This window comes from Monodon monoceros, unplaced genomic scaffold (genome assembly GCF_005190385.1).
Source record: "Monodon monoceros isolate NGI ecotype Baffin Bay Population unplaced genomic scaffold, NGI_Narwhal_1 Super_Scaffold_21, whole genome shotgun sequence".
Taxonomy (NCBI): Eukaryota; Metazoa; Chordata; class Mammalia; order Artiodactyla; family Monodontidae; genus Monodon; species Monodon monoceros.
Genome location: NW_021703778.1, coordinates 25,496,920 through 25,510,689, shown reverse-complemented (window position 1 = coordinate 25,510,689; position 13,770 = coordinate 25,496,920). Strand labels below are relative to the sequence as shown.

The following is a 13,770-nucleotide window of genomic DNA, read 5'->3' as shown; positions in this document are numbered from 1 at the left end:
TAGGATGGAGATAACGTTCCTAGGATTTCATGGTGGTTTGAGCCCATCACTCCTGATAAAGCACCTAGTAAATGTTTCTAAGTGGTTGCTACTGGTGTTAGTGACTCAGCTGTGTGCTTTTAAAAGGTTGATGAGTTGTTTTTGCCTGGAGGGCCCTAGACTCTGAATGGCTGGCCAGCCTCAACGTGTTTGGACAACTCAACTTCCAAACTCCTGGTCGCCCTGATACCATTACAATAATCATATATCTAGGTTCAAGGTCCACTGGAAGTCAAATCTTCTGCCGTCTTGGGCCTAATGGGTTCTGACCAGTTTATGTCATAACCTCACCGGCTGTGTCATTCTTTTGAAGGTCGTGCCCTGCCCCCTTCCCTCCTGTCTCATCGATGTTGATTTCGGGAGCTGTCACCCGCACTGGTGAGAGAAGTAAGTGATTTATTTACACAGTGCCTTTCAACAGTGCAGGCCTCTGGCCTGGAGACTGGCTCCCCGGCAAGCAGGCCGTGTCTTTAACTGCTTGTCAAATTCTCTGTTTGGGAACCGCCTTCCTGCCTATGTGCCTTTCCCCAAACCCAAACCAGATGCGAGGCAACTGAAACTAAGCTGCGTCTTAAAACTGGAATACCGTCTCCCCCACTACAAACCCGTTCTACAAACCCGTTCGTCGTGGCCACCTATGGCCCTTTACATAGTTGTAGGTTATTTATTTTGCCAACACTGTGAGTGTGTGATGCGGGTGCTCTTTTAAGGGCTTTGCAAACAGTGACTCCTTTAACCCTCATAACAGCTCCGTAAAGCAGATGCTTTGTCTTCATCTCCATGTGCTGGGGGCAGGGCTGGGGGGAACCTTGGCCTGGAGCAGTTCCATACGTGCCTCAGGTGTACAGACAGTGAGTAGCTGAGTTAGGATTCAAACTGGGGCAGCGAGCTCCAGGGTCCCTGGTCCTGTGCTGCCTCCCGTCCTGCCATGCTTTCTGCGTTGTCTGTAAGTAGCCTGGGATCTTCTAGAAGGCGGAGACAGTGTCTTCATAAAAAGATCTTATAGTGAAGGTGGTCAGAGATGACTTGTGATAATGCTGAAAGCTGTTGACCCAGAAGTGCCATTTACCCACCCTGCCACCCATCCACCGTTGAGCAACCGCGGCCCCAGGAAGCAGGAGAAGCAGCTCCTCCCTGCGGGAGCCACTGCCCAAATGCCCTAAGGGGCGAGGGTCCGGCCCGGGGAGGGCAGTCTCGTGATGCCCGCTCCTCCAAGGGAGGCGGCTTCCCAGCAGCACTCACTTGACCCCTCGGAGACCTGTAGCCACCACACTCCGTCCAGCTTCCCCAGCGGAAGACGGCATCTTCTCTTCCATTGTTCTTGGAGGAAGTCTTGCAGCGGGCACAGACAGCCTTCCTTCCAGGCCCCCGGGCAGGCTTGTTGGAGCCTCACCGGGCAAGAGTCCCCAGATGCCCCTGGAGTCCCCGCCGGAGCTGCAGCTCAGGGAGCGCCCGGTCTCTCTCTTTGGAGCTGGAGGCTGAGCTGGGAGGGACAAGGCTGGCTCCCAGTCACAACCCCAGCAGCTCGCATGGCCTGAGCCCTGGGGCTGGGCGGCTGCCACTGCCATGCTGGGGGAGAACTCTCACGAGTGGCATCCACCTGGTGTGAGCAGAGGCCACACCCGTACCTACCAGCAGGTCTGTAGAAGAATGATGGCTCTCACCTGTGTCACATGGGGCAGGGGGCATGCCTCTCCCCAGCCCTGGTGAGGTTTACTCCCCTCCCCACTGCTGGGAGTCTCTGAGAACATGGGGAGTTTTGCTCTGGGAAGCCTGGGGTTTACAGCACGAGGTCTGCACTGAAGAGCACACAGATCGGAGCCCACTCCTACTGTGGGTGCGAGGTCTCTTCCCATGTGCCAGCAAGGTGGCAGGTGAGGACAGATGTGTGACCCAAGGGCAAGGCAGGAAGGGACATTTGCCATCCAGTCGATCGGCTAGCAGGCTGCAGGGCGTTCCGAGTATCACCCCATCACACGTGAGGATATGTGATCCCAGCAACCCCGCAAAGCAGATGGGCTGGGGCTTTATTACGTCCATTCTACACATGAGAAAACTCAGGGCCAGAGAAGTGATCAGTGGAATGGCACCCCCAGCCCGTACTCTTCCCTTTACCCCTCTGCTGTGGAGCATGGTACCAGGCAGGGGGGAGGGAAATGAGGTGAGGGATTGCACAGACTTGAGACTGAGCTCCTCCTTGAATTAGGGGCAGGATGCCCTGCCTGCCTCCCCCGAGTCCCAGCCCTGCAGAAAGAACCCTGTGTCCTGGAAGTAAAGGCAGGCGTTGCGGCCAGGACCCAGTCATCACCAGCCCCCATTTTCCCCTTACCCTCTCCAAGGAGAGCCCACCCAGACTTAGCAAGCATTTCCTCTTTCTGGACACCGTCACCTGGTCACCCCCAGGACGCCCCTGGCCAGAGCCGCCTTTCCTTAAGAAAACCCAGGGATGGGCTTCCCTGGTGGTGCAGTGGTTGGGAGTCCGCCTGCCGATGCAGGCGACACGGGTTTGTGCCCCGGTCCGGGAAGATCCCACATGCCACGGAGTGGCTGGGCCCGTGAGCCATGGCCGCTGAGCCTGCATGTCCGGAGCCTGTGCTCCGCAACGGGAGAGGCCACAACGGTGAGAGGCCCGTGTACCGCAAACAAACAAACAAACAAAACCCAGGGACATGCAGCCACTGGCAGCCAGATGGTGGACCTGAGGGACCTGGGAGTGTGGGTGCTGGCATGCACTGGGAGCTGCCTAATAATAGACCTGCACTCCAGGATGTTGAGTGACAGCCCCTCCACGAGCACAACTGGGACCGGGTGATGGAGGACTGGGGGACTGGGAGCCAGGGAGACTGGGTGTCCCCAGGGGGCTTAGTGAAGCTATTTTGAAGCCGGTTTATTGGGCTGCTGGGAGGGCTCCCCCAAGATGGCGTGCTGACCCAGCGGCACTGGTGCTGGGAAATGATGGGGATGATGGCTCAGGGAAGCTGGGTCAGCTGGCATGGGAGCAGAAGGAAGGGGGAGGGGCACTGGGAGGGAAGGGGGCATCCACGGGACTCCAGACTGCAGGCAAGTCCCAGATGTCCCAAGTGAGTGGCCACCGCAAGCCTGTCCTGGAGGGCCGTCACCAGAGCTGCGGGTGGTTCCCATCCACTGGCTGAAGCCTGTGGCCGACCACACACGCAGCCCTGCTCTGGGTTCATGGAGGTCCCTAGACACAGTAGCCACAGAGAACAGTCCAGGTGTAGAGGGTCTTGTGCTGCAGCCCCCTACCCGCGACAACTCCTGCTGCCCCAGCACCCAGCCCCCCACCCTGAGATGCTTTGTGCTAATAATCCAGAGTCTACTGACTCGACTGAGAAACGATTACACAGATGTCCCGAAGTTCAATCGTATGAGACACAGTCCTTGACCAAACGGGGTTATCATCTAGTTGGATAGAATATGTGAGTAAAAAGGTGAATGACATTACAACACAACCAGTGGTAAGAACCAAAAAAGCCTCTCTACAATAAGAGTTCCAGACAGGGACACCACAGTGCCCAAGGTTGGCCAGGCTTGAGGGGGATTTGAGGTTGAACTGAACTCAGACCCCCGTCTCGGCACGGGGGTGTGGGCAGCAGGCCAGGCGGGAAAGGAGGAACACACCTTGTGGGGGGTCGAGGTCTCCTCCCAGGGGTCTTTGGAGGATCGGGCAGATGAAGGAAACTGTCTGAAAGCTGAGGGTAAGGGGCTTAGTCCTAGTCCCATGGCCAGTGGGTGACCGTCAAAGGTTTAAAAGGTGGGGGCCCAAGTGGGGTTCTCAGGTGATCAGTCTGGGTGTGGTCTGGCTGGACTGCAGGGAAGAAACAGCCTCGAGGGTCCTGAGCAGAGTGCAGGCCATGAGGCAGAGAGGCAGGGACCAGGGGAGGTGGGAGAGAGAGGCAGGAGGGGAAAATGATGACTCCACAGTCTCCAGACTAGAAAATCCAATAAAGGGGCGCTTGCTAACTGCCCTCTCGATGACTTAGCAGCCTAATTAAGTGGCATCTTTGTAAGCGGTTCCATGAGGAGTGAGGCTGGTGCCCAGAATTCCAAACACAGGAGGAGTAGCGTTTGCGGGGAAATTGTCCAGCTCGCCACCCTCATTTGTGACTGACTGGGGCGCTGCCTGCTGGGCTGCAGAGACCAAGGATGAAGCCAGAAGGAGCCCTCCGGATGGAAGGAGAAAGCCCCCCACCCAGCGGGCAGACCCCAGCCCCGAATCCACCCTCCCATGCCCAGCTTTTGGGCCCCCCCACCGTGTGCGTCCATGGAAGGGGCCTGCTGACCCTCTGAGGCAGACAACCCCAGTTTGCTGGGAAGCACACGTTTCACTTCAAGTTTGACTGGCGCTATATGGAGACTTACCACCCTTCTGTGCTTTCCATCATTGTGCTCATGATCTGGGGGCCCCCCCTTCCCCAGAACTTGTTCCCAAGTCTCCCACCTACTGTGACTCTGTTTCTCCTCATACTCACAGCTCCCCGCCACAAAAAAAGAGAAGGAAAAACAGTAATGAGGTAACAAAGAGGTGACGCGTGTCTGAGCCATCAAAGCAGGGCAAGGAGGCCTTCCCTCTCAAGGAGGCGGGTGGGAGCCATGGCTGCAGGAGGACAGAACTGTAACTGGGGCTGGGATCAGATCAAACTCCTCCCAGCCCACCCCGCCCCCAGGCTTGAGGGCCCCTCCCATCTGTCACCGCCCCTCCACCTCCCTCATTAGGGTCCTGACCTTCAGTCTTCCTTGTTGGTCCTCTGTCATATTTGGCAAAGTTATCCTGATGCCCTGAAGTCTTCATCTTATAGTCTCTCAGAATTCAGACAGGATGCTAGCGGTGTGGTTCAAATACAATTGCATTTTGCTTTTCTGTCTTGAGGTTTAATATATACAATAAAGTACCCAACTATACCATTAGGAAGAACTTAAAAGGAAGACACACAATGATCACCCTCAAGTGGCCCGCTTGAAGATTTGGGGAGATGGGCAGACAGAGGGGACCTGAAACACCAGGCGCCCTGGGCCACCCAGCTGGTGACAGGGGCCCAGCCTGGAGGCGGAATGCACTCTCGGACCTGCAGCCATCAGGGCCTGCACCTGTCCCTGCCTTTCACCCCACCCCTCAAGAGGCCCCGGGACAACTTCCCAGGCCCAGACGTGGGGAACTTTCGAGGCTGGGTCTGGAACGAGGTCTTTCCGGGTCACAATCGTGCAGAGAGCTGGCCTCCCAGCTTGAGCCACTCTAAGCTGGAGGTCTGCACCAGGCGAGGGGGTGACAGGCGTAGCTAAAGTCTTCCCAGGACAATAGGCTGGGCCTGCTTTCACCTGTTGTTCTCAGCCGACAGCTGCAGGAGATGAATGAGCCGGAGATGGGCCAGCGGCGATGGGGAGGCCGTTCGGCCCCTGTGCGCCCTGTGCACGCACAGAGCACTGCAAACGTAGCCTCTGGAATGAGCCCGAGACTCAGACTGCATCCTCTCAGTGCAGGACTCACAGCCTCCAAGGCCCGATGTCACCACAGCCTGAAGCTGAGCTTGTCACAGGATTTTGGGCCAAGTTTCCGCTGGGTGAACCTCGGGAAAGACACACGGCAGAGGCAGCGGGACCATGGCTGTGCTTTCCATCAGGGTCTGCTCTGGGAGCCCCTCCAGGCCACACCTGCCACAACTGCTGCTCAGCCACCCAGAAGGCAAATGCAGTGACCCGTGACCACGGAGGTTTCATGGCCTTTCCTTGCATGTTTCGCCTGCTCACGGTGTCAAGCCCTGATGTTCAGAGCTCATCCTCTTTCTCTGTTGCATTCGGCAAACTTCATCGGGAGGCCTTGAAGTCCTTGACTTACAGATTCTCAGAATTCAAACAGGATGCTGTCAGTGTGGTTCAAACACAATTGCATTTTGCATTTATTTCTCGATGCTTAATAGATATGAAGCACCAAGCTAGGTCACTAGAAATAATGTAAGTGTTAAAATTGGAACAATCCAGAGGCAATTAACATGGCCCCTGAGCAAAGATGACACACAAATTTGTGAGGCATTCCATGTTTTTGGATGTAACTGACCTTATTGTGGTAGTGATTTTGTTATATATGCATAAAAATCACTACTTTGTACACCATAAACTTACAAAATGTTATATGTCCATTTTAGCTCAACAAAGCCAGAAAACAAAAGAAAGCAAGCAAGTAAACAAGAAAGAAAGAAAAGGAAGGAAGGAAGGAAAGGAGAGAGGGAGGAAATAAAGAGAAAGGAAGGAAGGAAGAATAAAAGAGGAAGGAAGGGAGGGAGGGAGGGACAGAGGGAGGGAGGGAAGAAGAAAGAAAACTTAAGAGGAAGGTGACACAATTACCACTCTCAAGGGACCTGCTCGAAGATTTGGAGAGGTGAGCTCACAAATGGACCTGAAATACTGCAAGGACGGCATGAGAAAGAAGACATCAGGGCCCACAGACTGATTCAGAAGTGAAATGCTATGAAAGGAGAGAGAATCCACCCAGGCCGTGGGTGTCCCACAAGACTGGCTGTTACAGAGGATGGAGTCCTGTGACCCTATGTGAGTTGCTGATATAAGGGGAGTGTGTAGACTTGCCCAAACCCCAACCAAGGAAGAGGAAGAGTGAAGTGGTTCTGTCCCTGGGGGCGGCAGGAAGCCCATTGCTCTGGGGGTGGGGGGGCAGGACCTCCCCATCATTCTTAAATTACTGATTAAATGGGATTGAGATTTTTTTCTTGAAATACTTTATCTGTGTTTGTGGTTAAAAATATAGAAAATACAAATGAACAAGCAGAAGAAAATATGAATCACGTGTATCCTCACCCACGGTACCACTTTGTCCCACGCATCTTTCTCTACATGAGCACAGTTTTGCTAAATCGCAACTTGCCAAAAAGAGCGTAGATTTGGGGCACGTTTATCTTAGTCTGTGCTATTGTTGGATGTGTTCAAAAGGCACCCACTGACAGTGATTCTTCTTTCGTGTGCAGAGGGTTGAAAAGAGTTCCCTTTTGGGAATAATGGCCGTTATTTGTCACCCATCGACCTGGACGTCTTTGGATACATAAAGGCAAGCCCTCTACCTGCCAGGTAGGATGGCCTGTTACTGCCCATTTCACCTTCGTTTTCCATGGTGCGTGCCTGTGACACGGTGTGGGGCGTGCGGTTTATTTCAAATTCTTCTAAATAACGTCTCTGCCTCTCACTTAACCTCTTTAGTTCAAGAGTATTGAACCCACAGGGGCAAGAAGAGGTAGAGAAATAGCCATGTACACCCAGACATGGCCCCTGACCTCCAGGAAGCAGCCACCTTGGGAGAGGCGGCATGCGGATTAAAAACACCCTGGTAATACACAATTGAACATGCTCACAGGCTTGCACACTGTAAGGGCTGGAGAGGGACTGAGAAATAGCCTGGTCCCCCCACCCCAACTTTGACATTACAGATGAGAAAACTGGTTCCAGAAATGGACTTGTCCAAATGCCTCTTGCAGAGCCCCAAAATGTCTGTTTCTGAGCCCTCATGTAATTTCTTAGCAGTTTCTGTGCCTTCTGTTTGGGACACAAACACATCAGACACATTTTTGCTGAGTTTGTAGTAAATCACTGTGACTCACACCATCTTCCTCCAAAAGGCAAAATAGCCCAGAGCAAGTCCAGGGCCTTCCTTGGCCCCAGAGCGTTGAATGGGGGCCAGTGACGTAAGTGCTGATCCCACCGGTGCTGGGACAGGAAGAGAACTCGGGGGCTGTTCTTCTCCGAAAGCCCCTCCCAGTGGAGTCACTGGGGTTTTATAAACCAAATGTCTTTACAGCTAAAATGAATAGCCATGACCTCAGCCATCACACATGCAGCCTCTGCTGCTATACATTTAGCATCGCGGGGTCTGGGTGGCGTCCTGTAAATAACCCACGTCTGGGGCACATGTGGGGGAGGAGCTGCCATCAGGAAGGGTTCTCGTTGGAGGCCAGAGACCGGAGCCCGTGAGCCCCACCGTCATCTGTTAGCAATTTCTCGCTCCCATTAAAGCCAGACGCTGGATCTGTTTGCGTCGTCCAGACCGTCACAGGGGATTCATTTTTACGTCTTGGACTCAGGTCTCCGAACCACATCAGTTACAGCCCTTGGTGTTGCCAGTGGGGGTGGTGTGAGATGAAATGAGGACAGTCTTATTGGGAACAGTTCACAGATTGTGCAGAGATGAATCCTGCGTTCATGGTGAGAACAGAGGAGGGAAAAAAATCGAGATTCTAGGCAAATCAACCCCCAAAATATGATGCCTACTCACGATCAGCAAATCATTGCATTGCGGAGTTTAGGCTGCATTCAAACCTAACTTTATGAGGGTCGGGCAACAGAGACTTAGGACCCAAATTTAAGGAGTAACTTCCAGAGTTACAGAAACAACCTGCCATTATTATTAGTTGTATTAGTATTAATTACAGCATATGAAAATTGAGTTGTTATTAACTAGCCTTATGGAAACTATAAAGCACACAGTGGACCAGCCAGAGAAGAAACCTGGGGTTTGTCCTGGGTCTTCCATGAATTTCTCGGTGACCTTGAGTATGTCACAGGCATGGAGCCTCAGTTTCCTCTTCTGTCAGATGAAGGGTTTAGATGATCCAAATTTCCCTCCATCCCTAACTAGGACTTGGATTCTAAGCACCTTTAGGAGGTATGGAAATAAATTGTCAGCAGAAAAAGTCATGCCTGACCTGAGAAATCATCGTACCTTAGCCGCGGGCGCTGCTGGGCTGAAAGACACCAGAGCCTCTTAGACAGAAAGGCCAGTGCCTTCCCAGAGTCCACAGTCTAAAACAGCCATGATCGCAGCCACGGGAATTTGGGTCCACACCACAAAGCCCTCCACCCTGGAGGCCACTAAAGAGCTATGAGACTGCAGGCTCTCCAGCCTCTTGGCAACCATGTCCTGCCTTCCAGGGAACACCCCTCCCCCAGGAGAAGAGCCAAGGTTATGCCCTGGGACAGGTACCCTGGAAAGTATATGGAGAACAGTCTTCAGGGAACTCCCACACCTCACTGAACAGGCCTGACTTGGCCAAAAAACAACCCAGCCCCACAGGAGGATCATCAGCCACGACAATTCCACCAAATCCTGGGAGAAAAGGGACGTTTGCAACCAAGAGTTTGTAGACTGTCTCCTCTCTTGCTCCTTCTGTTTCCTGAGAGTGACTGATGGTGCCCTGGCCAGGAAGGGCCGCCGGGGAAGTCATTTCCTTCTCAAAGGCGCTTGACTCACCTCTGATTCACCTCGAGTGAGTCTGCTCAGAACCAGACAACACGGGCAATTTTCCTGAGCCCTGATCTGTTGTAGTTCTTGACTCGAGGCCCCCATCACCCCACGTCCTGTCGCTTGTGCAGGAAGCTGGGGGCTGGGGCCTGTGGGGCTGAGTCCTAACCCTGTTTCTCTGCTCTGAACTTGGTATGGTTCAGAAGGCGTCCTGCTCATCTCCAGCTTCTGGGCCAGGGGAACAGCAGGATAAGGCTGCCAGATTCACAGGGGCTTGGGGCCCAGCCACAGTCGGGACCAGGTCCCACTTGTCCTGAGCACACAGGAGACCAGGGGCACTTGGCAGTCACCAGCCTGGTCTTACAAAGGAGTCCGACAGCAGCTCTCACCAGGCTTGACATCCACGGAGTTCACATCCTAAGAAAAAAGCAGAGGGTATTTTCCACTTAAAAAGTCTTAATTGTCCACCAACCACATTTCTTCCAGACTTACTCCCAAGGCTTGGTGGAGGGACCTGCAGCTGACAGCCTAGGAGAAAACAAGAAGACTCCATACTGCGCCATTTTTCTGAGTGTTGTGTGCCCGGGGACACACACACATGTACATGTACAACTAGTAGGGACCATGCCTTAGCAGCCCCATCAGGATGGGCAAAGGCATCAATGACCAGAATGGTTTTGGCCAAGATAGAGCTGCCCCATGGGCTCCAGCTGGTGAGAGAGGAAGTGGCAACTCCACCTGCGTCCCGTAGAGGACGCTCTCAGCCTACACGGAGGTGACCTTCCTCTGCCCGTTCACACCTGCCATTCCACCAATAATCACTGACTCTACAAGATGGACCCACATGGTTGACCTGCACCATGGCAACGGCCTGGGGCTGACCACCGTCTCCGTCAGACCATGGTGGGGGGCTTCCCAGGCTCACAGCTGACGCCACTGAAAACAGGTGGGGTGGCAGGTGGTCACCTGAAGGAGGACAGACATGCTGGAGAGCAGCAGATGTCTCTGCAGATTTGCCCGTTCCTGGGGGGCCTGAGCACAGGCAGGATGGGTGACCCAGGGGCTCTGCAGAAGCTTCCACAGACCCCGCTGATTCTCACAATCTGTGGATGATCCAGGAGCAGGCTTCTCCATGAACAAAATACATGGTGTGATCCGAGACAGGAGAGTGGCTATGGAGGCGAAGGGGGCTGGGGGACGGCCCTCATCCTCTACTGGGCATTAAGGGCAGCTGGCGAAGGGGAGGGCACGGTGTCACCCTCACGGGACACGTGGAAATGTGAACCCTGGAGGGTTTCTCTTCGTGAATTTTCCCCTTTCGAATTCAAACTTTGTGCCTCAATGTCCCCTGAGTAAAGGCAGCAAGAATGAGAATAGGAACATCTATTGGCTACTCCGTGTGGACCAGGCACATTTATTATTAACTCTCTTAATCCCAAGGGAGGCAGGAGGCGGGCAGGAAGCAGAAACAGCCTGCACATTTCCCTGGCTTTTTGTGGTGGTTGGGAGAGAGTCAGTGTCTCGAAGAAACTTACAGGGAGAAGAATCTGGCCTGCAAGGAAGGAACCGGGGGGGAGGAAGAAGGAATGAGAGAGAGGACTGCGGTTCCCAGGGGAGATCCAGTGGGGCCCTGTACCCACACTCCTGGAGAGGGGCAGGTGGGAACACGAGCAAGACCCTCCTCCAGCCTCAAGCCTGACGTGGAGGTGCGGGGCCAACTGCTAAGCAGTGAATATTTCAACGGCTCCCGTGTAGACTGGGCGTCAGGCCACAGGACCGTCCCCCAGAGCTTTTGCTCTACTCAAGACCCTGGAATATGCCACAATCTTTGGATGGGGAAGCCCGGGAAGGATAGAGGTTAATTTTCCCAGCATCCTGGAGAAAGATGGGCGTGAGATCAGATAATTACATCGTCAATAGAAAGATAAAGTCGGCTGTTTCTTTTTGCACTCAGAGTCACATATGCTACCTTGTCTTTAAATTCCCAGCTCAACACTCAGCAATTCTTTAATGAATGATTATTAAATGACTGTATGAGCCAGAGTTAAAAAGAGGGTTAAAGATGGATAGATCACAGACCAATGGTTCTCAAAGTGTGATACAGGGAACCCTGAGGGTGTCCAGGCTCTTTTTGTAACAATCCAAAGACATTAGTTGCTAGTTTCCCTCTCAGTCTCTCACTGTGGAGTTTCCACAGGCTACATGACATGTGATATTGCAAACAATTGAGTGTAGAAGCAGATATAACAATTCCATGGTCTTCTATGAAGCCAGGCATGAAAACCATTTGCAAAATGGAGAATGATACCACTCTTTTCACTGATTTTTTTTGTTTTGGAAAACAGCTATTACTCATATGTTGTGTTAATGTGCAATGAGTTTATTAATGTATTTTAATGAATTAATACATAATATATATTTTTAATTTCTCAGCTTTAACTTTTAACATAGACATCCATCGATAGCTATAACCCAAATAAGCAAAAGCTCTTGGGGTCCTCATTAATTTTTTTTTAATTAATTAATTTATTTATTTTTGGTTGTGTTGGGTCTTCGTTTCTGTGCGCAGGCTTTCTCTAGTTGCGTCGAGCGGGGGCTACTCTTCATCGCGGTGCACAGGCTTCTCATTGTCGTGGCTTCTCTTGTTGTGGAACACGGACTCTAGACGCGCAGGCTCAGTAGTTGTGGCTCACGGGCTTAGTTGCTCCGCGGCATGTGGGATCTTCCCAGAGCAGAGCTCGAACCCGTGTCCCCTGCATTGGCAGGCAGATTCTTAACCACTGCGCCACCAGAGAAGCCCCTCATTAATTTTTGAGAGTGAGGGTGGTCCCAAGAGCAGGTTCGTTGGGAACTGCTTTAACAGAACAGAGCAGGAGGGATGAGGTCGGGGCAGAGCTGGGGAACAGGAAGGCAGATTTGCAGCTGACTGTCGACCTCTCCAGGCTCATCCACCAAATGAAGATGCTGGACCCATAGGCTCCATCCTTAACAGTCTCTAATTTCACAGGCAGAGGCAGAGATGGAAGCTCAAAAAAGCCAACGGGGCCCTCCCCAAAATTCTGTCTCCCTCAAGTGCACCATGGAAATGCCACAGGGTGGGTTCGAGGCTAAAAATAATTGCCCCAAGACCTGGGGGTCAGAGGGCTCCTCCCAGAGCCAGAAGGGGGGATGATGTCAGTGCCCAGGAGCCGGCAGCATTCCTGGCCGCTCAGGTCTGTGGGCGACTGCTCAGGAATCCACCATCCTTTTGTGTCTCCAGAATCTCCGCCTGAGCCCTGTGTGTGTGTGTGTGTGTGTGTGTGTGTGTGTGTGTGAAGTAATCCGATTCAGGCTCTAACAACGTCCTTTCACGGAAGCCCCGGTGGAGGAACAAAGCTCAGAGCCTTGCTTTTCAGACGGCCATGACTGCCCCCATGTTGGGGCCCCAGTGAGCAGAAGTGCTAAGGAGAGAGCGGGTGGTGATTCCAGCAGCCATGACATCTTTTCCTTTCTACCCCGTCCCTCGCCAGGGCTGGAGCCCACACTCCTTTGCGGGGTTATTGGAGAAATGCTCTGAAACACTGTTAAAAATACCCACTAATAAATAAACACAAGTCATTTCTGAAATGTACCCAGGAATAGCCAACTGCCCAAATAACCAATGTTGTTCTTCAGATTCTGGGAAAAATAGAAATGTAGGCATGGTTTATTTTTCCATTGCCCGAAGCAGCAGCATTGTGCATATATGCTAATTTTAAGTTTCTGTTTCCATGCTTTTTTGTAGCTTGCAGCAAGAGAGAAGAAGGAGAGAAAGGGAGACAATGAGAAGGAAATAAGAAACAGAAGTGGGAAGGAAGATTCTACTCTTCTCTTCCAACTCTTTTGATAACATTCAGAAAAACAACATAGTCTAGGTTTTCACGCTTCCTCCACCCTGGTAGACATGAATGATAAAGACCCAAGATGGCGGGTGAGCCATAGAAGGATGTTATCAGCTTCCAGATCCCAAAAGAATCAGAAGAAAAGAGAGAAATCTGGGAAAAAGAGAAAGGCCACGATAAAGACTGGGGTGACTTGAGGCATTAGAAAAGGAGTTTGAATGTAAGTAATATAAAATAACTAGTATTTATTAAGCACCTGTGATCTACCTGTCATGTGACATGCGTTGTCTCATTTAATCACCAAAAAGCCTTTTCTCGTGTACAGATGAGGTAACGGCTCAAAGAGGTGGACTCATCTCTGAGTTCTCAGTGGTCTGGCTGGTGTACGGAGCCCTCGGCTTGTCCGCTCACTGCCACACCTCAGTCGTCTGCCTTTCCCGTCTGTCCCCGCTGGGCGGCAGAGAACCCCGTGAGGAGGGGACCAGGTGGCGGTCAGCCTTGCAGCTCCAGCCCCCGCACGGCGCTGACACTGAGGCACCAGCACGACAGCAGATCCCAGCCAAGCGCTGCACCTGGCAACTATGATGCGGTGCTGGAAACAAGAGGAGCCCGTGT

General features: G+C 52.6%; 1 long non-coding RNA gene and 1 other non-coding gene across 2 annotated transcripts; both read left to right on the top strand.

Moving 5' to 3' along the window:
• Nucleotides 1-352: 352 nt before the first annotated feature.
• LOC114904823 lies at nt 353-13,374 on the top strand. The gene is made up of 3 exons (XR_003796039.1): nt 353-426; nt 7,032-7,131; nt 13,059-13,374. It is a non-coding gene; the product is annotated as an uncharacterized LOC114904823 (long non-coding RNA).
• LOC114905278 lies at nt 5,993-6,096 on the top strand. Its single transcript, XR_003796135.1, has one exon. It is a non-coding gene; the product is annotated as a U6 spliceosomal RNA (small nuclear RNA).
• Nucleotides 13,375-13,770: the final 396 nt, after the last annotated feature.